Raw genomic sequence first — 26777 nt, forward strand, 5'->3', positions numbered from 1 at the left:
TTGTGGGTCTTTGGGAGCCATCTGTCCAGCAGGTGTCAGGCATATGCTGCGAGGCTGGTCGCCCACTGTTATGGGCTGAATTGTGTCCCCTCAAACATTCGTATGTTGAAGTCCTAACTCCCAGGATCTCAGAAAGTGACTGTGTAACAGAGAAGAACAAACCTGACTCCGTATCAGATCTATTCCTTTAGCTCTAACTCTTGTGCTCTGTTACCTGTGCTGAGTTATGCTGGCTCTGCAACTTTTGTAAAAGAATGTTGCCTATAGCCTGAAATATACAGGATATCTCATTCTCAAGGCCCTGACCTTTAAAGATATAACACGTTTCCATTTATGTACAGTTAAAAAGTTGCAACAGAGAATAACATTTTTCTTGTTGGAGGTTTATAGGAACATCCTGACCTGACCTATGTGAATAGCTACAAGAACAAAGGATTCTTACACCAAGAAGTTTGTAATAACCAGCCACACTGCCTCCCCTTTTAGTATAAAAGAAGCCTGAATTCTAATTTGGAAAAGATGGGTCTTTGGGACACTAGTCCACCATCTTCTTGGTCTGCTGGCTTTCTGAAAAAAGTCGCTATTCCTTGCTCCAACAATTCGTCTCTCAATTCATTGACCTGTCGTGCGGTGAGCAGTACTAGCTTGGACTTGGTAACAACCGTACTTGGAGATGGGGTCTTAATTACAGAGATAATTAAGGTAAAATGAGGTAATTAGAATGGGTTGTAATCCGATCTGACTGGTGTCCTTATAAGAAGAGAAGATTAGCACATAGACACACACAGAGGGAGGACCACGTGTGGACATGGGAGAAGACGGCCATCTACACACCAAGAAGAGAGGCCTCAGGAGGGAACAACCCTGCCCACACCTTGATCTTGGGTTCCAGCCTCCAGGGCTGGGAGAGAATAAATTTCTGTTGTTTAAGCCTCCCTGTCTGTGGTACTTGTAATAACAGCCCAAGCTTACTAGGACACCCACCATCTGATTCATTGGAGAGGTGACAGAGGTGGGGCATTTCCTTGGACTGGATAATGGAGCCCAAAGTCTCTTCACCAGAGCTGGATGAGTCCCACCTGATGTCCTGACGTGACTCCATGGCAGATGGTGGAACAACAGCCGAGCGAGATTTCTCACTGCTGAAGTGCATCTTCTGTTTTTAACTGAGCCACGTTGCTATGAAAGCAAAACAGTGGTGACAAGTGCTCCAGCGAGGTGCCTTTCCTGCTGAATCTCCATGTGTTCTCTCTTGGTCCCAGGACACTGATTTGGGGTTCTGGAGTAGCCTTTAGGGGATTCATAATTTGTTTTGCTTCCCAGCGCAGGCAGTGCTTCTCAGACTCCGGGGTTCAGGAGAGGGTCTGAGATGTGTTCCCAGGGGCCTCCGGAGTTCCTTCATAAAGGATGGGTTTTTAATTAATTGCTTCCCAGAACAGGAGCGAGCGCTGTCTGCATGGTGGGGATGGCTGCCCACACGGAAGGCTATTTCCCTCTGCATCTGCCTTCATTTTCCATGGTGATGGTGCCCAGCAGAGGTCCCCCGGAACGGAGGTGACTCGACTTCACACAGGCCCCACGAAGAACAAGAAAGAGAGAGAGTGGTTGGGAGGTTAAGACATTGCAGAGTCCTGTGTGCTGGAAACCATTGCCCTATTGCTCAGGACAAGATACCGAAGCCAAAACCAATTCTGCCTGGTCCTGCCTGAGGCAGCCAAGCGAGGCAATGTTCCGTGAAGAATTTCAAGTTAAACAGTATTTACTTGTTTGTTCTTCAGTAATACATTTTGTGTTGCTCTGTTTAAATGGATTGGCCCACAAACACAATGCATCATTGGTTAAAAATGGGTCCAGTGTTAAAAAAGGGCACTTAAAGGAAATGATGATGATGGATTCATTGGTGGTCCATCATGAGCCGAAGAAAAAGACCCGAGTTGATTTATCAAACCTGGAACATGCAAATACATCCTTCTCGCCCAGTCCAGCCTACGTGGTGTCAGCAAACAGTATCATCAGTCACCTGGGTGAGGTTAATTTGAAATTTATTGGTTTTTTAGTTTTGTTTGTACTTGAATTGTAAATTTATTTTGTTTCTATAGTTGCATAAGAGCTACGAGCACAGGCAGTTTCTACCTAGCTTTATATTTATGCTTATTTAAATAACTTCATTATAAAAATAATTTGAGTTAAGCTGTTCAAGTTGCCTAAACCATATAATATCATTCTAGAGTCTAAACTGAATCCTAAGAGAAATAATGTAAATGTGTAGAAATAAATGGAGAATTATGTGTATATATATTTTTTCTATGTGTATATTTTATTTCTATGTATATATATATTTACTTTATGTGATTAACAGACAAAATGTATATATACATATGCACAAAATGTGTGTATATATACACATGATATATATATTTAAGGCATCTGCATAATACTTAATTTTAACCAAGTGGTCAGGGACATAGATTTGGTATAAGAGAGACCTGGATTCCCCAGATTACCCCATTATTTATTAGTTTGATACCTCTGTGTCTGTTTCCTCAAAAGTACAATGAAAATAGAAATATAATAGAAAAGAATAATTAAGAATAATATAATGCTTATTTCATAGGTCTGTCAGGAGAATTGAATAAAAGAATGTATAAACCCTGGACACAGAGTAAACACTCAATAGGTATTACCTCTGTACTGGTCTGGAGTTTGCAGGTGAGAACAGGTGAGAACAGAGCAGTGAAAACCAAGGGCGGCCTGGACGTCCCTGGGGCAGTTGCCCTGGCGCCCATTGATGGGCCATGAGCTCCTGGTGGCCAGGCCCAGGGTGAGGGTGGGAGCTCCAGGGCACAGTCTTGAGCTCAGGCTGTGCCCTTAGACACTGACTCAGAATATAAACCACCCATACCCCCGGGCACACGTGCCCCTCGACTCCTATACTGAAATGTCACAAAAAGCCTGTATCAATGGAGCATTTGCTGAGTGCCTGGCACAGTGATGAAGATGTGTAGGGCAACAGTCCCTTCTACGGGACCTCCCGTTTTCCCTGGTGCCACATTCCTGACTCAGGATGGTGCCCACACCTGCCCTAGATCCCCTCCTTTCTTTGTTCTGTGTGACCTCATTCACTACCCTTCCCTTTACCCGGGAGGAGGGCAATTGAGGCTGGTGGCTTGTTGATCTTCTACAAGATGCCTGTCCTTGACAAGCTATCCTTGGCATACTCTTCACCCTGGTCAGGTCCCCTGCCAGGTGGCCTGCGTGGACAGGTCAACTAGTGTGGGCTTGGGAATAGAACATTAATTTGAGCAAAGAGAAATTAGGAGGTTGAGTTTGCATGAGGACAGGACAACTGGACAGCACATCCAAACCAAGGGAAAAGATGGCAAGCAGAGCTCACACTTCACTTACTTACACCAGCACCTTACTGCTTTCTGGAACAATAGTGTTTGTCCTAGAATTTGCAAGTCCCTTGACACACAGACTAGAAAACCTGAATCCATGCCGTCCACCTCCAGGGCTGTCCTGTCCCACCATCTTCACTGTGTCTCTGCCCGTTGAATCGCATGGCATCCCTCCTGCTCCAATGGGCTGTGAATCTGACCTCCCCCCCAGAGATAAATAGGTTCCCCCACTACATTTTCTCAACTAAGATAATTTGTACGACAATTTTCTTCTTCTGAGGAAATGCGAGGGGAAGAAAGAAGAGGTGCAAAATGGGAGCGCTCGGTAATTAATGCGGAATGGAGAAAGCAGAGTTACGTTCAGGCGGTAATTGGATTTTAACCCCTTGGGAGCTGTTTTCAATGCAGATACTAATGTCTGAGCTGTCTTTCCTCTCAATGGATCTCCCCCTCGGATCTGAGGAGGGTTGAAATCCATGGAGAAAACCTTTTTTTTTTCATTATAGTCAGGCTATAGTTTATTACAGCAAAGGGATAAAAAGCAGGATCAACAAAGGAAAAATGTACATCAGGCAGAAGCTGGAGGACACTAGGTATAAGCTTCCAAGAGTCCTCACCCAGTGGAGTCACACAGGGCATACTAAATCCCCCAGCGATGAACTGCAGAAACACATGCAAAACCTTTTCTGCCAGGGAAGTTTGCTTGAGCCTAAAAGTCCAGGATTTTTACTGGGGTAACTGCAGTGCTGATTGCAGTTACTGAAACTCCAGACCCCCCCAGGAGGAAAGCAGGTGTTCACTATAAATCACATTTTTTACACAAATTATCCACAGAAGCTGGTATAATGTGGTTTAAGACCTCAAGCATGCACAGTGCCCCAATCAGTTAGTAGCATAGGGAACATTCTAAGACCTCAGTTCCTAGGAGCCAGCCAAAGGCTAGTCATACAAGTAGATACTTCTGAGAATGTATAAGATTTGAGTAACTCAAGGCTGCTGGGTTAATTCCTTACTTCACAGATAGGTATCAAATTATCGTGAATTTAATGTACTATATATGCATATATGATGAAGCAGTACATTATAAAATACATACATCAAATTATTAAATGTAAATAACTATATCATAAATGTTATATGACATATCGTATATATGATAAGCAGTACATTAAATGCAAGGTATTATTATTATTATTACAAATGAGTAATGAGGGCTAGAGCTGTCCTAGGGTGTGACTGAGCAGAGTAATAATGCACGTTTGCAAGGCAACTTCTCAGAGCTGTGAATGGGAGGCTGTGAAAAAATCTCACTGAAGAGTTTTTCTCTCTGTTAGAGATAATTTTGTCACTAGAACCATTTTGTCTCTCTCCAGTTTGACACTGTACATTCTTACCATTAGCTACATATTTCTTCAGGCAGGGGGGCTTGCACAAGCCAAATTGTTTCACCACGCATGATGGAATTTTGGCAAGGACGTGACCCTTCCAAGGAAGGTGCAGAATTGAGCCTCTGGAAAAAGGCATAGACAGGTGCTTCCTAACAAACCCTGATCAAGGCCCAGTAAAAGACTGTGATTAATTATGTGATGACTAATACCAACAGTGAATTTGAGTCTGAATTGAATTGAGATGAATTGATGTGAACCTGAATACTGTTGGAATAACCTTCCTGAGTCAGATGAGTTTAATAACATGAGCAGAGCTGTGGGTGATGCCAGAGGGAGCTGTCCTTTTGGGTGACCAGTGATGAAGATGGCCACTGGGTCATTTGGAGCTGCCCAGGAGGACACTGGAGCACTGTTCTGTCCTCCCCTTTCTCAATATGTCTGTTGGGCTCCTAAAGTAGTTGTACTTCATAAGTTTTCCAGAGTATTGGGGAAATAGCCATTGCCCTTTACCAGCACTCTTGCCAGATCACTGAGCTTGGGGTGGGGGGCGGGGAGGGTGGGACGTGGAGATCCAGGCTTCTGGGCTCTTTCAGGTCAGCCTTTCTGCCTTGAACTCCTGCCTCCGAGTGGTAAGTGCAGTGGGTCCAACCCAGGCCGTGATTTGTGGACGGCTCAGGCAGTGGTGGTGGTGGCGGTGGCGTCATCTCTTTGCCCGACTCCCAGGGCTGCCCCTGGTGCAAGGTGGGCTTCGAGGCCTTGGTGGGGGGCTGGGTTGTGTCTGCTCATAGCCTCTCCCCTCAGGATATGTAAAGAGTCTCGGGAATGATACCCTCAGGGCTGTGGGGTGGTACACAGTCACTCTGAAAGCACTACTATCCCCTCATTTTACACGTGTCAAAATCGCTGTGCACGTGTGCACAGTGCCATCTCTAAGGGGAGGATTTGCACTTGTGATTCCAAAAGTAAAGTGACCGAGAGCCCTTAGGTTGCCAGGCTGGGACTGCGGTGCGGTGGGTAGATTGGTTTTGAGAGCTGTTGACGGGAACTACCCCTCCCTATTCTTTCTTCTTGTTGATTGACAACAGGACCTGGCCTTCCAGTCTCTCCTTCTCCAGGACACCGTTCCAGAATGTTCCCACCCAGAACATTTTCTGTCCTCCTCTGGACTTCCATTACCTTGCAGCTGGTACAATGCTGCCTACGATCTAGTGGTTCTCTTCCTGGGCTTTGTGGGTAAGTCACATATCCTCTCGTCCTCTCTGTCTTCCCTGCATCGGCTCTGTGTCTGGGGAGCTGCCTCATACAGACTGTGTTTCCCTGACGTTCTTGTCACCTGGCTGCCAACCGTCCATGGAGGTCCTGGTGGGAGATTAGAGGGTTGGAGGAAGAGAGAGCCCAGGTGTTTCTCCCCGCTTCTCTGCTCCTCGAAAGATTTGTTTGATTTTCACTTTCCCATTTAGCCTTCAAGATAAATATTTTCTTCTTACACAGGAAGAGAGAAAATTGTGTAGTTTTAGGCGTTTTCTGTTTATGAGCCTCTGGGGGAAGGGGGAGCTGACCATAAGCCAAGAATATTGGCAAATCTGCCAGTGGTGATGTGGGGTCAGCAGTGACCAGAGCTTGGGATACCTGCACGTGTGCTCACAGGAAGTGCCGCCCACCTGTAAATTTCCTCATGTAGCTCCTGACTGCCCACCTCTGGACTTTCATTCCCTACTTACCCCTCAGTGTCATGAATGTGGGGGGCTAGAGGTTTTCAGCTGGGGCCCTGACCTCACAGGCATGGAGCTCACATGGGCTTTTCTCTGCTGATTGGACTTGCTGATACAGTGGTCTAGGGAACCACATGCTTGCAGGGAAGGGTTAACTTGGTACCCAGATGATACGTGATTATAACAAGATGTGTGACCAAGACCTATGGTGAAAGCAGTCTGATTGAGCCTCAGGAGTCAGGATGCCCGGATCAGACTCAGTGGAGATGGAAATCCAGTCACATTAACTCCGGGGCTCACGTATGTCACTCCCTGCACACAGGCACTTCTCATGCTGCTGTGGTTCTGGAGAGAGAGGAAAATATTTGTTTCACAGGAAAGGCTCATTTTAGTCATTAACTTTTGATCTGGCCTTCTAGGGATTCTTGTAGAATAAACCACTGGAGTCAGAGCACTGTGCTGTCCCATAGCCACTCAGAAGTACAGATGGACCGAAATCTGTAGCCAACATATGTGACCTTTCCACCCCTGTCCTGTCCAGGGGCAGCAGTGGATCACCTGGCTCCCACCTGGCCAGGCCGTTCTCATGCTGGGCTGTTCTCAGTGAAAAGATTGGACCATCCCATCTCTAAGGGCCCCTTTGACCCTAATAATCTAGAGCTGATTAAAAAAATTTGAAGAGAATTTAGAAAATAGGCACAAGAACAAAAAAAGATCAGAATCACCCATAATCACCAAACCCACAAATCGCCAAGTGAATGTTGTTTCCCTCCATCGATTTTTAATATGCTTATAATTGTAAATCCATTTATACAAGATTGAATGATCTGGCATATTTAATTGAATATATAACTTTAAAATACTGAGCATTAAATACAAGGCTGTTTGGCTTAAGGTATATATCTGTGATCATATGGCGGCACAAATATCCTTCTGCTTTTAGTATATTAAGAGTTTTATTGGGAATAAATGTTGGAGTTTATCGAGTTTTCTCAGCAACTGTGAAAGTGAACAGATGTTTTCTTTTAAACAATTTGACCTGTTGATGGAACATTTGTTATTACGTGCCTCACCATTGAAACAGCCACTTTGCAACTCCTCTTATGGAAGAGGCATTCGCTCAATAAATATTTGTTGAGTGAATGGATATCGATTGGATGGGGGTTTTTGAAAAATTTAAAGGAGGTGACCTTTGTCCTCTGCTTTTTCCAAAAGTTAGAGTCTTTTCAGAGCTAAGACTGGTGAATGAAAAGAGTGTGTAAGCCGAATAATACAGCATGAGTCCCCCAAAGTAAGAAACAAAGGCCACCTTCCTCCACCTTTGGGCTGAACCTACTTCATTGGTGAGTTATCCAGAATGTCCCTGAAGTCTGATCCAAAGTGCATTCCCTGCAAGGCTGAGAAAACGTGAATTTTGGCCCCTCTGCCATCACCAAGGCAGGGAGGACAGCCCTGAGGTCGGTCTTCAAGCCTAGAGCTTTTTTTGACACCTGCCAACCAAGGAAAATAGCAAGGGGGGATTTTGGAGAGGAAGAAAGTGGCAGCAGATACAAAAGAAAGGAGGAAAGTCATCCCTCTGTACCCTGGGGGATTGGTTCCAGGACCCCCCATGGACACCAAGATCCGAGGATGTTCAAGTCCCTTACAGTTGGGGATCTGCAACCAAGGGGTCAACCGACTGCAGATGGATCAGAGGTTTGATGAATCAGAGGATGAGGAGCCTGAAGGCATGGAGGGCTGACTGGATATGAGGAGCTGGAGGGGGGCAGGCCCTTCAGAGGGAAGGCAAAGTGAGTGCCTACGTCAACTGACAAAAATGCACAACCTAAAAGCTGAGAATTATGTTTTATTTGTTGGACAAAACTGAGGACTTAAGCCAAGGACACAGCATCTCAGATAGCTCTGAGGGGCTGCTATGAAGAGATAAGGGTGGAGCTAGGATACTTAGCAGTTTTTACAACAAAGACCAGGTAGTCAGAACATCAAAAGACTACTGTTAATTAAAGAAAACCAGACATCTCAAGTTAAGGAATTTAGCTCCTCTGTGTATGAGAAGATGCAAAAGTCAGGGCTCATTGAAATCATTCCTTTGATATGCACCTCAGCTATCTGGGACCAATCTCCTGTGATTTCTCATCCTGAGTCTCCTCAGGGTGCACCCTTGGGGGTAGCTGCAGTGGCTTGATGGTGGTCATCCTCTTTCCATCATGAGTTCCCTCGGGGCTCACTGTCAGGTGGCTGTAATGTGATGGCTTGATGGCTACAACATCCTTTGTTTACCAATATGGCAGGTAATGAACCTCACAATGGGTGGCCTCTCAAAAGTTTTGGGGATCCACATGCCAGTTGGAGAGTTAGACCATTTGTGATGCTCTTGGGTCAGCCCTTTCCTTCATGTGGGAAGCAGGAACTTAGGAGTCTGTCGGTGCCAAGAGCTCCCAACATGAGGCCCCTCTTCCCCAGTCCCTTCACAAGGTGCTGCGTCATGCTGCCTATGACAATCTCCCTGGCATCTCTCCCCACACCAGACAGGAGCCTGTTGAGAGCAGGACTCAGGCTGTTCCTCTTTGTATTTCCAGGACCAAACAGGAAGTGGACACTCAACATATATTGACCAATGCACAAACACATGGGTCTCAGGAGACAGCCTGTAGCTCCTTGCAAGCCAGGACCTTGTGTGTTTTGTTTACATCTCCAGCTGTAGCCCCTGGAAAGTGCTCGGCACTTTGCAGGGAGAACAAGTGCATGTGGGGCATGTGGAGACCCCTAGCACTAGGAGGTGGGGCAGCCCTTGGGGTTGACAGTAAGGAAAGGGGGTAGGATGGGGAACAGGGTGGACTGTGGGGTTGGCTAGGAGGATGCAAAACATGGACTTTCTGTAGGTGACAGAGTAACAATTATCACCACAGGCTCTGCAGTAACCGAGGGGGTCTCCATGCCAGTGCTGACTCCTGCAGGGCATCTGCTCCCCACCAAGGAAATGCAGAAGGGACAGAAACTGCATCCCAGGGTTGTTGTGAGGATTAAACAAGATGAGGTGTGTGAGGTGGGGAGCCCAGTGCTTGGGATGGCTCCGGGTTCCATAAATATTAGTTGTTAACACAAATGTGGTCTAGATGCAGCCCTGGGGGTCCATGCAACGGGGAGCTTGGGAAATGCTGTCTGCATTTCCCTGAAGAGTCTTGCTTACATATCCAGGGTAAGGGTCTTTGTGGCACAGAACTCATGACCTGATTTAGGGTAAGGGCAAAGGCCTTGTTTCTCTCTTGATGTAGTTAAACATAGGTGAAATGGATAGAAGTCTGTCCAGTGGAGAAAACAGTGAGAAGGGCGAGTTTCTCCCTGTTTGCACACTGGGTCTCAGATATTGGGTCTCCATGGAATCTGCGTGTGACTCTGAGCAAGACATTTCACCCTCCTCAGCTTCTGTTCTGCTACATGTAGTGTGTGTATAAGGTGGGGTGGGCACCATAGGGTGACCCCCAGTGAGTCTTGCCCTTTTAAAATTACCCCCCCCACACACTTGACTGTGGGGAAACTGTGACTTGCCTCAATAGAATATGGCGAAGGTGGTGGAATTTTGCATATGTCATTAAAGTCCCTAATCTGTTGATTTTGAGTCGGAGGGAAGATTATCCAGGGTGGGCCTGACCTAATCAAGTGAAAGCCCTACAGAAAGGACTGGGGCCCACTCTGAGGATAGAGTCTTCTGTCTTAGGAAGCAAGCTGCCTTCTTGAGAGAGTATCCACGAGAGAGCCATGAGGCAGGGGACCACGGGTGGCCTCTGGGACCAAAAGCAGCCTCCAGCCTCCAGTCAGCAAGAAGCCAGGGCCTCAGTCTTGCAGCCACAAGGAAATGTGTTCGGTCCTTCAGATGAAGACGCAGCCCATGTGACACCTTGACTGCAGCCTCTGAGACCCTGGCAGAAGACCCATCTAAGCCAGGCCTGCACTCCTGAGAAAATAAATGTACGTTGTCTTAAGCCCCTAAATTTGTGGGAACTTGTTCCACAGCAATAGAAACCTGATGGTCTCTTAGCCACTGAAGACGAGAGCAGGAATAAAGTATTCAGCTTTCTTCTTATTGACTCCTCTTTGGAGAGGGGGGCGCTTTCGCTTCCATTCCTATTCATTCACTCAACAAGTTTTAAAGCACCTCAGCGTACGTGTGCTGTGCAGGGCCCTGTCCTCCTGGTGTCCCTGCAGTTTTGGCAAAGCTGCTGTGAAGTTCCAATTGGATGGTTTCTCCAGCGAGGTGAACTGTGACCCGTGGGAATGCAGAATGCTTTCAGCGACCGCTCGAGCCCGTGCCACCTGGTTTCCTGTGATCACATCCTGCTTTTTAGCATCACATACACGACGTCATCTGTTCATTAGATTAGTCGTCATGAAATGAGCTTTCTGAAAACATGCACTTCACATGCACACCTCTGCCTTTTGTTCTGTGCTTTTTGAAGTGTGTGAAAGTCTATTTACGATCTCACCACCAGCAGTGAATAAATTCAGGGGTGGACGGATGGACAAATGAAAGGGCACGCATTTATGATCAGCCAGGCTCATTTCGAGACCTCCCAATTCCCAGGGCAGGATGTAATTTTTTAGATTAATAAATGGAAAGCAACTTCCGCTCTGGAGCGAACACTGTGTCAGCAGTCGGGCCTGGCACGCGGTGCATCCATCTCCCTGGGGGACAGAGCCAAGGGTACTGTTTTGGCAGATTATCTCCACATAGTTACTCAGTACAATGCTGTCAGTCAGAGGGCAGTTTCTGAAGCAGGGATTTATAAAGTACACTTGGAATCGGGGCCAGTCTGTCCCATGTAGCAGATCTGTCTCTCTCTCTGTTTGACAAGCTCTGATCAGTGGTTGACTTGAAGCCCACATGCCGTCCAGGCATGCAGGCTGCCCATCTCCCACCAGCCGCAGCTGTCAGCCCATGTCAGCTTAAACCTGATGCTCTGATGCCAGGAAGACCTGTCAGAGAGAAGGTTGGAGAGTGCTCTTCCAGACGGAAGCTTGGTGATGTGGGAGATAAAACAGAGGGGTGGGGGTGAAGGAGATGTTGGAGCGTATGGGCTACAATCCAGGGGCTAGATATATATTTTGCCCACTTTTATTTGCAATTAAAAAAATGATGTATGTGTGCACATGTGTGTATGTGTGTACCTGTGTATATAAGTGCACGTGTGTATGTGTACAAGTTCTGCATGTGCATGCATGTGTGTATGTGTGCATGTGTATCATGAGTTTGTGTGTGCCCATCCATGTGTTTGTATATGTGTGCAAGTATGTGTGCATACATATGGGTGTGTGCATGTGCTTGTGGGTGTAAATGTACATGTACTTGCATGTGTCTATATGCGTATGCATGTGTACGCATATTGCATGTGTTTGCATGTATGTACACATGCTTACATGCATATGTATCAATAGTTGTATATATCTATGTATATACACACATGCATACATACAACATATGCTGTACTGCATGTGTAAATGTGTTTGTGTGTGCGTATCTGTGTATGTGTGCGTTTTTGAATATATATGAGTGTTCGTGTGTGTATGTATGTGTGTGACCTGGTCCGCACTTAGGCTACTAGGTTTTTTAGGGGAGGGACTCCCATTCATGCAACTCTGGACGTTTCATTCCATGACATTTCTGATCATGTAGTGAAGACTTCCTAAATGTTAGGTTCTGATGATTGCTTTTCTACTTTTCTCATCTTGCTTTGAAGTGTCTGCTCCTGCTGCAGTCAATCGTATCTCTGGAATCATGCAGGTTCTGCTGTCCACTGCCATGGAACGGTCATTGCCACGTTCCCAGTGCCTGGAGCATCACAGCTTCCCGATAAATCTTGTTGAGGGAATAACCTTGACCTGTGCTTCCCGACGCCCGGCCTCTACGTGGGCAGATGGTGCTGAGGCTAATCATGGCGAGATAGGGGTTCTCAGCTGAGACATGCAGTGAAGAGGCAACCCCTTTGCAGAGCTGGGTAGGTTTTCCCCGCTCCCCCTTCCCCGCTCCGTGAGTGGGCGTGAGGGAGGGGGGAGCCATCCAGATGAGCTTAGAGCCTTTAGACTGACTGGGTGTCTGCCACGCTCCCATCCTGCCTGCTCTCCCCAGTGGCGTGTGGTCCAGGCGAGAGAGAAGCTTCCGTAGTCCCGTGGCAGAGGGAGCCATGGCTCCGCGTGTGCAGGGTCTCTGTCTCTGTCCTGTGTCTGCCTGGCTGAGGGGCACTCTGCTGACCCCGGGGCTTGAGCCTCCCTGGGGCACTCAGGGTCTCACCCACTGGCTCCTTCTGGCTGCTCGGCCTCACCCAGGCTCCAGGTGCCAGGGTAGACCCGTCCGTGCAATTCCCTAGCATCTGGGCTTGTCCCTGGCTCACTCTACAGCCCACCCCACCCTGGCACCTCTCACCTCCTGTGCCTACCCCTTCAGCTCATCTTGGGGATGAACAGACCCCCATCTCCTCCATCCATCTCCACCACTTGAGCAAAAGCGTGACATTGCCAGACTGCCCGGGCCACCCAGTGGGTTCGTCATACCCAAGGGGTGCTGGTGGGGAGGCCCAAGATTTGGTCTCTTTCCAGAGTCTCATGTGGGGAACAGAGACAGAGCCCCCACTGCCCTTGGTGTTCGTCCTGCTTCAGTGATTCACTTGGCTTTCCCTGGGTTGGACGAGGAGAGGAATGGGACACAATTTCCAACAACCTAGACCCGATCCACCCCCACCCCTTGGCCTTCCCTCGGCCACTGTCGTGTTGGTTATCAACCTGTCCTTCACTTACTTCCTGCACGTCACCTCCTCCCATCTTCCTTGCTTCCCTGATGTGGGGATGGTTATAGAGCATCTTCTCCCACAGCAGGAAAACCTCTAAGCCGGGAGCTCCAGGATCAGCCACTGATGAGCTAAATATGGAAAATAAAGGAATTTGTTCTTTTTCCTCTTAAGCTAATTGCTTTTGTCTGGCCCTGCAGCTCCCTTTTGCATGTCCAAAGCCTCTTACCACCTCATTCTTTGCAGTCCTATGCCACTAGTCCTGGCAGCGTCCCCCAGAGACAATGTCCCAGGGAGCCTGGGGATAAAAGTCTCTTACTTAGAAAGACAAAGGAGAAAAGCAAGGACAGGAGTAATTTTCAGACTGAGCTGATGACACTCATTCCCTTTGTAGGACGCCAGCGCAGCGCAGAAGCCCTGGCTGCCTTGCTTACCCCCCGCTATGAGGTTTACTAATTTCATGCCTGGCTCTTTGTGTTACACCCTTTAAAGGCAGCAGGGAGGTGACTGGCTCCATGGCTGGTGATCTGCAGAGCTGATCTCAAGGACAAATTTATGGTTATCAAAGGGGAAAGGAGGGGAGGGATAAATTAGGAGGTTGGGATTAACATACACACAATACGATATATATATTAGATAAACAACAAGAACCTACTGTATAGCACAGGGAAATATACTCAATATTTTGTAGTAAACTATAAGGGAAAAGAATCTGAAAAAGAACAGATAAATATATATAATGTATATCTGAATATATATATGAGTATATATATATCTGAATCACTGTGCTGTACACCTGAAACAAACACAATATTGTAAATCAACTCTACTTCATTAAGAAAAAGAAACTAAAGAAAAAAAAGAAATTCACTAATGTGTTACCAATAAGCTTGGGGGGCAGGAGAGAAGGGATGCTGGATCAGCTCTGCTCACAGCTGGCTCCATTATGTGTGATGAGCAGGGAAGCCCCATTTAAAGATGTGGAGATGAACAAAGAGAAGGGGAGCAGGCAAAGGCCACTTATTCAGAGCAGCTGTGGCAGGGGGCCAGCCATGGCACTTGTTTTTTGGCTGAGACTCAAAGTCAGGGGGAGCCTCATAGAACAAAAGGGAAAGTTCCAGGTGTGCCCTGATTGGGGCTGGTGGCCAGTAAGCTGGGGGGGAGGCGGTGAGTAGAATGAGGGTGCCCCATGTGATTGGCTAGGGGGCCACATTTGGGTTTCTCTGACTGGTCCTATGTTAGAGAAGCTGGCAGCTCTTAATCAAGTCGTGGCCTTTTGGGGCTGATTATTACAGAGGTGCCAACAAAAAGTGGTCACTTACCACCTACCTCTATAAGGATTAAGTCACGGACTGCTACAGCCATTGCAGTCATTGACCTTCAACATACCCTAAAAGGAGTTCAGGGCAGAGATCAGGAATGGGGTGCTCTGCTCTGGGAAAACTGGCTGAACAAGCCGTTAGAGACTTAGATATTTACAGGAGAAGGTTTCATGAGCCCCGTTCTTGCATCTCCTCGCATCTAGAAAAGCACTAAAGTCATTAACGGTGACTCCTCCCGAGTAGCAGCCAGCCTCTGCCAAAACGTGTGCTTGATGCACGCCCCCCCCCCCCCGCCACCGCCTTCACTAAAATCATATAGAACACTGACCGCTTCCCTTCCTCTTTGGAGCAGTTTCTCAGAGTTCTCTGAGAGGCGCTCTCCTGGGCTATAGTCCTCATTTTGGCCCAAATATAACGTAACTCACAGCTCTCACGTTGTGCATTTTTTTTTTTCAGTCCACAGGGGTTATCGTTCAGCTTCCGGGATCAGTTACCAGAGATAATAATCTGATTTCCTACAAGCCTGACTCACAGCAGCCGGCTTCCCCGACTGGCTACTGTAGATAAGGGTGGAGGGGTTCAGAACAGGCCCTCCTTGAGATGTGTTACTTTGGCATGTGGATTATCTTGAGCTAAAGGCAGTGGAGAAAAATGACTGCTTCTCCGTTAACCACCTAGAGGAATTGAAATTGGGAATTTTTCCCAGAAAAAGTGTTATTACCAGAGATAAATTTTATCTAAGTGGCCCCATCTGTGTGGCAGGACAAGCATCTAATTACCAACCAACTGCTCCTTTTCTATCGTCCTGTGAATGACCCTTCTGTCCTGGGAAACCCCAGGCCCATCCCACTCCTTAGCTCAGGATGGTGTATATACCTCATTTTACCTTTCTGTCTCTGAATCTCTCAGGTCTGTGGGGCCTCTGACCCTTTCATGTGTGTGGATTCCTGTGTGTATGGAATGAAATTTGATTTTCTCTTGTTCATCTGTCTCATATCAATTTAAGTCTTAGACCAGCCGGAAGAACCTAGAAGGGTAGAGGAAAGTTTTCTTCTTCCCTGACGTGGATCTGTTTCCTGGGCTTGTTGCTGCAGGGTGTGGGTCAGAGTTTTATTTTTCTTTACCGTCTGGCCGTTGTCTGTTTACCTATTCAGTCTCTCAAGGATAGTCAAACCACCTCTTGGAAAGGCAGCCTCAGATCTCAACATAAAATAGCAGGGCCTTCCTTGCCCTGAACCCCAGACAGGGAAGTGGATGGCTGGTGCAGGGCCTGGCTGTCAAAGCCGGTGATGGAAAGTCTGGCTGAGGCTGGAGGGAAACAGAGGCCGGGCACAATCTCCCATCACATAGGAGACCCCGGAGGAAGGACTTCATCAGCCTCGAGGGTCTAATAAGACAAATGGCAGCTCTGGGGCTCTGCGCAGGACCCTGCTGGCAGGGGTGTCAGAACCCATCTTGTAACCATCTGTATTGCCTGCTCCACCCTGCTCTGTACTGAGAGGAAGATTGAGGCCCCACATAGGGCAGAAAAGCACATTAAGGGAGCAGCACAGACAGACTTTCCAATTCAAACCAAAGCCGAGAGCGGCAGTGAGAAATGGCTCCTTTCTGTCCTGTTCTGTTGAAACATAAAATGTTTAAGTTCATAATGACCATGCCCCCTCCCATCACGGTGCTGGAGGAAGAGATTTGGATGGATCTCAGGAAGCAGCCCATCCCAAATGGCAATCTGCCTGGAAATGCACTGTTGACAAATCAAGTTTCTCCCAAAGCTTTAGAACAAAAACTTGCTGGGCTCCCATGGGCAGCTCTCTATAAGCTCCAACAGGAGAAAAAAATCTGGGGTCTGATAAGACGTGTAATCTATTCCTCCAATGAATGTTCCGCATTCAGAGCTCAGTCTTCTGTAGATATTATTGTGCTATTTATGGAGCGTGATGTAAAATTCATCTTAGAGAGGGTGTGCTAAGCTAGAAAATCCCAAGGTAATTTTGTATTGGAATTTGGGGCAGCAAAGGAGCCCATCGGGTGGGACAGAACTGGTTCTGGACAGGTGTTATTCCAGAGGGACAACGCCTCCTGCAGGGGTGGAGCTGAGGCATATTCACGGGCTGCATCAGCTCCTGGGTTATGTCTCAAAGTCCCTGCTTTATGATCTTGATACATTTTCCTAAATTGGATCTTCGTCTTGTAACCACAGCTACTCCCCGGCTCAGGAGTTCAGAGTCAATTACAGGGTTTGGGGAGGAGGGCATCCACTCTCTAGTCCTCCAAGAGCATCTCTGAACTTCACCCTCATCACTGCCGGTGAGGCCAGATGGAGACAAAAGCTCTCTTTCTCCCTCTTTTTTTTAAAAAAAGATATTGGAGTATAGTTGATTTACAATGTTGTGTTAATTTCTGCTGTACAGCAAAGTGCCTCAGTTATACACTGAGTATATATACATTTTTTAAAATATTATTTTCCATTATAGTTTATCCCAGGAGATTGGATAGAGTTCCCTGTACTTACAGTAGGACCTTGTGGAGGTTCTTCAGAAAACTAAAAATAAAATTATCATATGATACGGTAATCCCTTTCCTGGGTATATGGGTATATATTGGGACAAAACTCTAATTCAAAAAGATACATGCACCCCAATATTCATAGCAGCACTATTCACAACAGCCAAGACATGGAAGCAACCTCAGTGTCCATGGACAGATGAATGGATAAAGAAGATGTGACTCATATATACGAGGGAATACTACTCAGTCATAAAAAAGGACAAGCCTCTCTTGAGACCACCAGCACATTTATTCCAGTGGAGCAGTGCCAGTAATAGTAACTGTTGAGTCCGAATCAGAAACGCCACCTCCTGCTTCGTCCTTCCAGCTCAGGCACCTAATTATTTGTAAACGTCAGAAACTTCACCCTAAAGGAAAGTGAGAGCCCTTGGTGGGTTTCTCATCCTTCTCTGAAACTTCCCAGTTCTTTCCCAGCACAGAAGGAAAATCTCATCCTCCTAGGAGCCAGGCCACAGCTGCTGCACCGGACCAGCGTCTCTCCTTATTGCTGTGGTGGTGGCACATGCAGGGGCTGTGCATGACTGTGCCCTCAGGGGGTTCCTTGGGCTCCAGGTCACAAGCCCAGCCAGGAGCTGTTGCCCAAGCAAGTGGGCTCTGGTGGGAGCAGAAGGTGGAGAAAACAGCTGGCTCTGGGCTCAGCTTCCGGGGGTGGGGGGCGGGGGGGGGCATGGCCCCCCCTTCCCTCGCCCAGTGGCTCTACCTGATGAGAGGTGGGCTGTGTGGCACGCTCCACACTCTGTCCCTGGATACACCCCTCTGCTGTCACTGTTTCAGGACGCTGAGCTCCTGAGGGTGGAGTCTAAGCAGGGATCTGCCCCTGCTTCCTTCTGTCATCTGTTCCTACCTGGTCTTGGGACACCTTGCTCTGCCTCTCCCATTTCTTGGTCCATCTATCAAAGCTCTCTAGTTATCTTTCCCAATTTCCATTTTAAATGGAAAACGAGGACTGCATTATTTCCTCAAAAGGAGCCACCTTCGCACGTGAACTCTGACTTTTATGAATGAATTGTGAGACCACTCAGGAGAAGTTCGCGCTCCCAGTCACATCTCTGTTGTTCAGAAACCTCGTCTGGTTTGGGGCAGATGCACACAGAGTGAACGCACTTACTCCGGGTTTCCAGTCTGGGGGTGCACAGGTGAGGGCACTAAGTCAGGTGCAGTGGGGGCAGGATGCACCCCGGGAGATGTTGCTAAGATGTGGTACTCTGATCCCTGCCGACCGCTTTGTCCTGAAATCTCCTGTCTTGTTTGTGGCTTCACGGATAAGACTCAGAGTTAAGGACATTGAATCTGTACCTAAGAACCTAGCACCTTCCAGGTGTCCCTCCCACCTGTTGTGGCCACAGCCTCGCTCAACTCTATGCCCTCATGAGGCTGACTCATGAGATGGATTTATTGTTAATGTCATATAACAAGAGCCCCCTTTCACTCTGCTTGTGACAGGTGGCCAGGTGAGTCCTGGGCATTACTCAGTGAGTGTTTACTGGGCATCTCTTATTACCAGGCAGCATTTTAGATGCTTGGATGTATTAAGGGGCAAAACAGTCTCCATTGCTGGCCCTGGAGGAGCTCACATTCCATCGCCAGCAGAGAGAGACAAACTCTGAGCCGTGGGCACCATCAATAATCAATACAGGATGTTAGAAGATGTGGGAGGCTTGGAGTGGGGTGAAGGGCAGGTTCAAAATGGACAGAGGAGGCATTGGTAATAAGGTGATGGGGAGTCAGTGATGGGGAAGGGTCCAAGGGAAGCATCAGATGGATGCAGAGTGAACAGCTGGAGCAAAGACCCTCCTGGGGGTGGGAGGAGGGATGCATGCAAGACACGCTGAGGACCACCCTAGAGCCAGGAGTGATGTCCCAGTGGTAACTGGGGTACAGGCCATACAGCAGAGTCCTGGCTGTGAGGTCTTGGCCTTTTTCTCTGGATGAAACAGAAAACTACTGCAGGTTTGATCAGAGGAGAGACTTGACCTTGCTCAGATTTTAAAAACCCCTACTGACCACTGCGTTTAGGAGAACCCGTCGCAGGGGGGCAGCAGGGGAGAAGCAGGGACCAATTCGGTGGCTACTGCAGGAATCCAAGAGGGAGATGGATGATGGTGGCCCTGATCAGGGTAGAAGAATCCAGGAGGGAGATGGGATGAGATGGTGAGATTCTGGGGATATTCAGGAAGCAGAGGCAACAGTTTTCCTATGGATTGAGTGAGGGGGTGAGACAAAGTGCTGACTCCAGGGATTTCCACCTTTGAGACTCAAAGCCTGGAGTGGGCATCCCCTGAGCAGGAGAATGCTGTGGGCAGAGGTGGTTTGGAGCTCCTGCTGCTGGTGGTAACAGCAAGGTGTGGATGCTGCGGGGTGGGGTGGGCTGGACACATGAGTCTGGGGATCCAGAGAGAAGTCTTTACCTGACTGAAGCAGGGAGATAAATGTGTGTCTGGGTTGAAAGCTAACAGCCTGGCAAGATCACCAAGGGTGCAAGTGTGGACGGGGAGAACAGGCTGCACTAGCTCCAGGCAGCTGCAGCCCAGGGATGCTGGGGAACAAAGGACAGACCAGCCAAGGAGAGGGAAAGGAGCAGTCATTGGGCAGGAGGACATCTGAGCCTGTGGTGTCTGAAAGCCAGTGCAGGGGCGAGGGAGGGAAGGGTGTGTGATGCAGGCAGTGACCAGTTATGTGGAAGGAAGGGTGCTGGCGGTCCAGTGAGGTGGGGGCTGAGAATCCAGCTATGGATTTAGCAAAGAGAGGTGGCTGGTGAACACCGGCTCCAGAACTTACCACTCGCCTTGAGATTTCAGCTCTGACGTCCCAGGAAACACAGGTTCTGGTAAGCTGACCTTCCCTTCTTTCCCATCTTTTCCCCGCGGGGTCCCCATAGGGAGATTCCGGTGGCCAGGGTCAGGTGTAAGGAGTTGAAACCTGCTGAGTGTCACTGTGGCACTGCTGGTGGCCTGAAGAATGCCAAATGGATGGAGGTTGTGGAGAACAAGGCAAACAGAGTTGAGAGAGGAGAATGGACCAGAAACCATGTCAACCCTGGATCCATCCACAGATGAAGCAGGAAGTTCCATGCTGCTGACTTTGTAGTTACATAGGTCACCAGAGCTCTTGTTCTTTCTGGAGCTCATTGGAATTAGCATCTGGTCATTGCAACCAAGAAAAGTCTCATGCTAACCACTGAAAAGGGAGGGAGGGGGCTGATATCAAAATTCAGACCCTCCTTTTCCCATTTCTCCAAAGACATGTAGGGTTCTCTGTATACTCAGAAATCCTATTTACCAGCAGGGCTACTTTTGTTCCTTCACCCATTTTCTTGGTTTAAACAGCCAAACAAGCAGGAAGCGGGAATTGACGGAAAACCTTGCTAGAGGTTGTCTGGGGGTGGGGATGGGGGAACCACCCCTTGAAAAACCACTCTTGAACAGATGATTGAAGAACAAACAACTATTATTATTGGGATTATATTATTATTGCCTTCGGTATTTTAAGTAAGCCCTCAGGGGGATCCTTAAAACCTGAGATTGCTTAATAGGAGTAAATCTTCACAAATCTCAGGGTGGGCCATGGGAAGGGCTGTATCTCAGGAGTGCCCCTATCATTCTGCATCCCCCTCCCAGTTTTAGAACACACACAATGCCATGTATGGGATGTCTCCACTGAGCACAGGGGGCGGCAAGAGCTTGCTATGGTCTCTAATCAGAAGAAAGAAACAAGGATTAAGAGAAGTCTGGAACTTGTCTATGATGAAGTTGCCCCAGTGTACCTCCCTAGGCTGGGACATGGGGAGAACTCAGGGAGAGGCCTTTGGCAGAAGACGCCTGAGTGACAGGATGTGGATATCAGCTTCTGTGACAAGATCGGGCCTGACAGATCCTAGCCTTCATCCCCTTTTTTGCTTGTGCATTTTTTTTTCTTTTATTTTCCGAAACCCCAGGGCTTGGCTTATGCCCATAAATCTTCTGCTAACTCCGGTTTGGAATGGAATTCTGGTCTGATGGCTTCTTTCTCATTTCAGCTCTGTGTTCATTTCCTTGATAGCACTTATTATTATAAGTACCTGGCAGTTATTTTGTAACTCGTCTTTTTAGTTGTTCGGTGAGTCTTCCATCACATCCACTGAAATGTTTCCCCCCACCTCCGGGAGGGCAGGGACCATTCAGTTCAGTTTACTCTTGCATTGCCTGTGTCTAGAATAATGTCTGACGTGCAGTAGGTGCTCAAAAATGCCTGTAGATGAATGAAAATTTGGGTGAGTATCCCCAAAGGGTCTTTTGCTAGCAGTCTTTGCCATGTGGACACCTGCAGGTGGGCTAAGTTAGCACACGAAACGTTGCATCGGTTTGCAGTTGCTTTGAGAGATGAAAGTAGGGACGGGGCGGTGGAGGGGGGGTCCTCTGGCCATTGCACATGAGAAGGGCTGTGTTCTTTCTAGGGTCAGGGTTAGTTAGGGTTAGGGTTAGGGTTAGGCACCATGCAGGTACGCCCTGTGTGAACCAAGCCAGGCTTGCCAAAGCTTACTGCCGCATCTGTGCACGTCGTCCTTGCTGGGAATGCATGACTCTGGTCAATGTTTAAGGAGCAGCCCAGTCAAAGAGATACTTGCTCTATACTTGCTTCTGGTCCACATTCTCACCTGTGCCCAGCAAGCAAGGCTCAGCTTCATTCTGAATCAGTCTGCAGCATCTTAATATGGACTACCTGATACCTGTCAGTTCATGGTCATAGATTCTCCTGACTGTGAAGAGAATAGGGCTTTTATGTCAGAGATGACCTGGGGCTGCTGCCTTTCATCTGTCAGTATCCTGTTGTCTACCATTTATCCAGTCACAATGCCATGTGTCCGCGGCTGCTTGACACACCAAATAAGCCATAACACACTACTGTTGTGTATTCTTTTAGGGCAACCCTGGACAACCAGCAGAGGAGTGAGAGCAGTGACAGGACACCTGCAGGATCTGTCTTTCCCTGAATCCGACATCTGAGATTGGCCGACACACACAGGGGGATGCAGCTTGGCTAAGCCATTGTAAAAGCTGCCCGAAGACACAGGTGTCAAAGTTGGATTTTTTTTTCCTTCTCTACATCATGGATTTCATGGACATGACCTTTCATTTCAAGAACAAATCGATATTCTGATTGGCAAATAGACACAAATATTGCATTCATTCTCCAAAATGTTACACCGACATTACAGGCACTTTTTGTCCTCAATGGGGTGAAAGGGGATGTTTGAACACATTTTGCTCAAATAGGAATAAGAGGGGAATGGGGAGCAGAAAGGGCAGGAGGAAATGGTACATAAACATTTGATTATGGAAATGGAAATGACCACCAGTGTTCCCTACTGGGTCCACGTTTCCTTGATCAAAGGTGGCAGGATCTGAGTAGTGATGGATGGTGTTCACTCTGTCACCTGGCATGGTCTCCATCAGGTGTGAGGTTGGGGGTGACCTGCAGTTCAGCCGAGATTGGCTCAGTGATTGCTCTGGGCTAGACTCTTGGCCGGATGCCCAGGAGATGGAGAAATGGTGGATAAGACATTGAGCTGCCTTAAAGACGTCTCCCCTCTTGTTTGGAATTCTGCCCACTGCAGGCTGTCCTAGAGCCAGACTCTCCCCTGCATCACCTGGCCCAGTCAAGGCTTTCCTTTGGATGTTACCAATGACACTTGCTGAATCTGAGACTGTTTGCAGGGTCATCCATCTGTAGGCACACTGTGGCTTAGTTCTCATTGGCCCTTTGCAAAATGTTTATCATCTATGAGGACAAAGTTGTCCAGAGAGGGTGGGGAAGGGACTGGCTTGAGGTCACAGGGTGAGTGCGTGGCAGAACTGAATTCAAACCTCCATTTGCCTGAGTTGGCTGACACTTTCCTCCAAACAGGGCTGCAGCACAACAGATAAAATGCAAATCTCATTGGGCATCCTGGCAAGGGCTGTCAGGTCCCTGCACATCCAATTTACCCGGTCACTGTTATCCTTTTTTCTCCAAGTCTTTGAAGTAACGCACACCCACGAGCAATCCGGGTGACATTTTTCCTCCTTTCCCCCACTGCAGATAAGAAGGAAACAAATAGAGGTGGCCCCAGTCCTTGCCATGGTGTGCTGGCATCTTTAATCTCTTTGGTGTTCCCACTGCACAACCAGATAGCGTGGATGGCGTGCTAATGGGCTCCTCCAATTCGGCCCTGGAAGTGATGGATCTCCCTATCCCTGCCTGAGTGCCTCCCTCTGCACGATGGTCCTGTGGCCTCTGGAAGGGGCTCCTGCCAGCCCTGTGTGCCATGGTGAGACTGAGGGTCAGCTGCTTCCACTTGGGGTCACCTACATCTCTGTCCCTGGGCAGAGCCTGAGGCAATGGCATGGCCCCTGAAAGTGGCCTTTTATATTAGAAGTTGTTCTTGGCCTCCGTTCTTGCTTCAAAGCAAGAGCTGAAGAGATGAGCAGACCAAAGGTGGAAACCCAGACTGCAGGGATGGTGGCTCAGCTGGAGAATCCCAGGCATCCCAAGCAGGAGAGCAGTAAAGTGTCAATAGAGACCAAGTCTGGTTGTAAGACAGAGAGCAAGAGTGCAAACCACAGGGCTAGGTAGACCTGGGTGCAAGGATCTTGCCTTTACTCGTTGGGAAGGTTTAGTAGATTCTCTGAAGCTTGGTTCCCTCATCTGTAAAAATGGGCATGTATAATACCACCTACCTCAAATAGGTGTTATGAAAATAGAATGAGACAATTCATGTAAGTAGCTAATACATACCTGTCCCAAAGTGGGTGCTTGACAAATGGGTCTTATGTTGGGTGGAAACTGTGGTGGTGTTGGTTGCACTGGTGGTGAAGGTAGTGGTGAAGGTGATACAGGTACTAGAGAGTATTGTCAGAAAGATGCACCCCTTGGCATTGGACTGAGTTCTAGTCTGGGCTCTGTTGAATTTCACCATCCATTACCCAAGAGAGTGGAGTTAAGCCTATAGTTTCCAAACATTTTTAAAGTTATAGGGCTTATTCTTTAAATTGTATGCAGACATGAGGTTCACTCCTGGTTGTAATACAGAAAGGTCTCCTGGAAGGAGACATTTGCTTTCACCTCAGCAACAAAAACAAGCTGGATACACTATAAAATCTTAGCTTTTCTGAGCCCATCAGATGGCTGAGGATGCAAAGAAAATAAGTGGATAAGACAGCAGAAAGTGATGAGCCTTTCATAGGAAAGGAGACTCAGGGCTGCCCTCTTTCTGGGAAAGGAGCAGCAAGAGGAGGAGAGTCTGACCTGGAGGGGGTTAAGGTAAAACCATGTGAAACATGAACACACTTTCAATGGTCACTTGCGGGCTGGCAACACAGATTAGAATTTTGAGAGTTGTAGCCCTGAGAGAGTCCATGGGTCTTTGTTGAGTTCTTCACTGAGACACACCCCACATATGAGGTATGTGGAGACTTTCTGCAAGTTCAAGGGAGCTTCCCTCTGAAGGTGGGGTTGGGGCAAGGCAGGAGATCTGAGAATAATGCATCTGAAGCTCTCTGGTCAACTTTCACCTGCTGAGGGTTAGGGTTTGGGAAGAGAGAGACTCTTCTCACTCTTGTGCAGAGAGAGACTCATCTGAGGCATTCCAGACAGAGAGAGACTTCCTGAGGTGCTCAAGACCAGGAGCAGGACTGGAGAGCAAAGAGAACTCTCTAGCAACCCCAAAACTGGCACCAGATGGGGAAGCTGAGATTTCCCACAGTTCAGAAAGCTGGTGACTCAACTATAAATTACAGACATCCCAGGAGTATTTTCTGTGCTCAAAACCCAAGTCCTGTAGGAAGGAAAGACTTGATCCTATTTTCAAAATACTTTTTGAGCCAGACAATGAGCAAATTACAAACAAAAGCAATGACAAAACTCAGCCCTATGTGAACTGCAGACCAGACTACCTCTTCTCCAGTGGTCTGAAGATAAATATTGTTTATATCAGTCAATATTGCTCTTTTGTACAAAATGCCTGACATACAATAAAAAAATTTAAGACACGTAAGGAAGCAATAAAATATGACCCTGGTGAAGAGAAGCAAACCCATAGAGGAAGCAGATGTTGGAATTATCAGGGACTTAAATAATGATGATTAAAAAATCATAACGAGTCCCATGTAAAAGCTGGACAACAACTGGGTTAAACAAAAAACTATAGTAAAATTTCCAATTAATAAATGCAGAGTAAGAGAAATAGAAAATCATCACTGGGACGCCACGGCCATAAGTAATGCAGGCAAGATCCACTGATTCATGCTAAAATTAGTGGGTAAAACTTTAAGGAGAAACAGGTTATTTGCATAAGCTCAAAGTATCTCCTCTAAAATACTTGTTGATTGCTATAATGATTCTTTTAAAATGTCCACAGATTCTCTTTTTACTTTCCTCCAGGAGTTTAGGTCTACTCCTCTTGAATATGTGCTTGGTTTAGTGACTCACATTCAAAGAATCAAGTATGAGAAGGGAAAAGTTACAGTTTTACATTGGAGAAACTGTCAGATACCACCTTAACCGAGTGATCAAGGTTAATATTACTCCTAATAAGTTATGTTGCTATCATGTACCCACTGAAATGATGTGATGAGAAGGGCACTTCACTTCTGTAGTATCCTTCTCCAAAATCCATAGCCCAGTCTGATCACAAAAAAACTTCAGATGAATCCAAACAGAGGGACATTCTACAAAATACCTGACCAATGCTCTTCAAGGGTATGAAAGACAAGGAAAGACCATGAAACTGTCACAGTTCAGAGGAGACTAAGATGATATAATATTTAAATGTAATGCTTTATGCTAGATGGGCTTCTAGATAAGAAAAAGGATGTTAGTGGAAAAACTGGTGAAATACAGAGAAAGTCTGTATTTCGATAGTCTATAGTGTAGTTAATAGTATTGTGCCAATGCTAATATATTACTTTTGATAAATGGTCTAAACAAATGGTTGTGTAATATTTTAACCTTAGACCAAGGGTTGGCAATTTGTTTCTGTAAAAAGTTAGAGAGTAAATATTTTAGGCTTTGCCAGGTGTATGGTCTGTATCATAACTACTCGACACTGTCACTGTGGTACAAAAGCAGCCATACATAATACTAAATAAATAGGTGTGGCTGTGTAAATAAAACTTTATTTACAAAAACAGTCCATGGGCCAGATTTATCCCATGGGCTGTAGTTAGTTGAAATGCATTATGGGAATCAGGATGGGTATATTCTTTTAATTTTTGGGAGGATTTAGAGCACATGTAAAAGTAAAATATGAAAAAACAAAATCACAAAGAACAATGGGAAAACTGGAATTACACTGTTATAAGATCCTTACACTGTTACTGATAGCATAAAATAATATTTTATTTGAAGGTAGAATGTGCTACACTAAAACTGAACACTGTAATCTCCGGCTAATGATTAAAACATAACACAAAAGAGGTATAGCTAAAAACTGATACAGTAAATAAAATGAAAGACTAAAACTATGTGACTCACTCAACAAAAGGTAAGAAAGAGGAAGAGAAACAAAGAACAAATGGGATAAACAAAACCCAAGTTCCAATGGTAGAGTTAAAGCCAATCAAAACAAAATTTTATTGACTGTAAATGAACTAAG

The sequence above is a fragment of the Monodon monoceros genome, unplaced genomic scaffold (assembly GCF_005190385.1).
Source record: "Monodon monoceros isolate NGI ecotype Baffin Bay Population unplaced genomic scaffold, NGI_Narwhal_1 Super_Scaffold_18, whole genome shotgun sequence".
Classification (NCBI taxonomy): Eukaryota; Metazoa; Chordata; class Mammalia; order Artiodactyla; family Monodontidae; genus Monodon; species Monodon monoceros.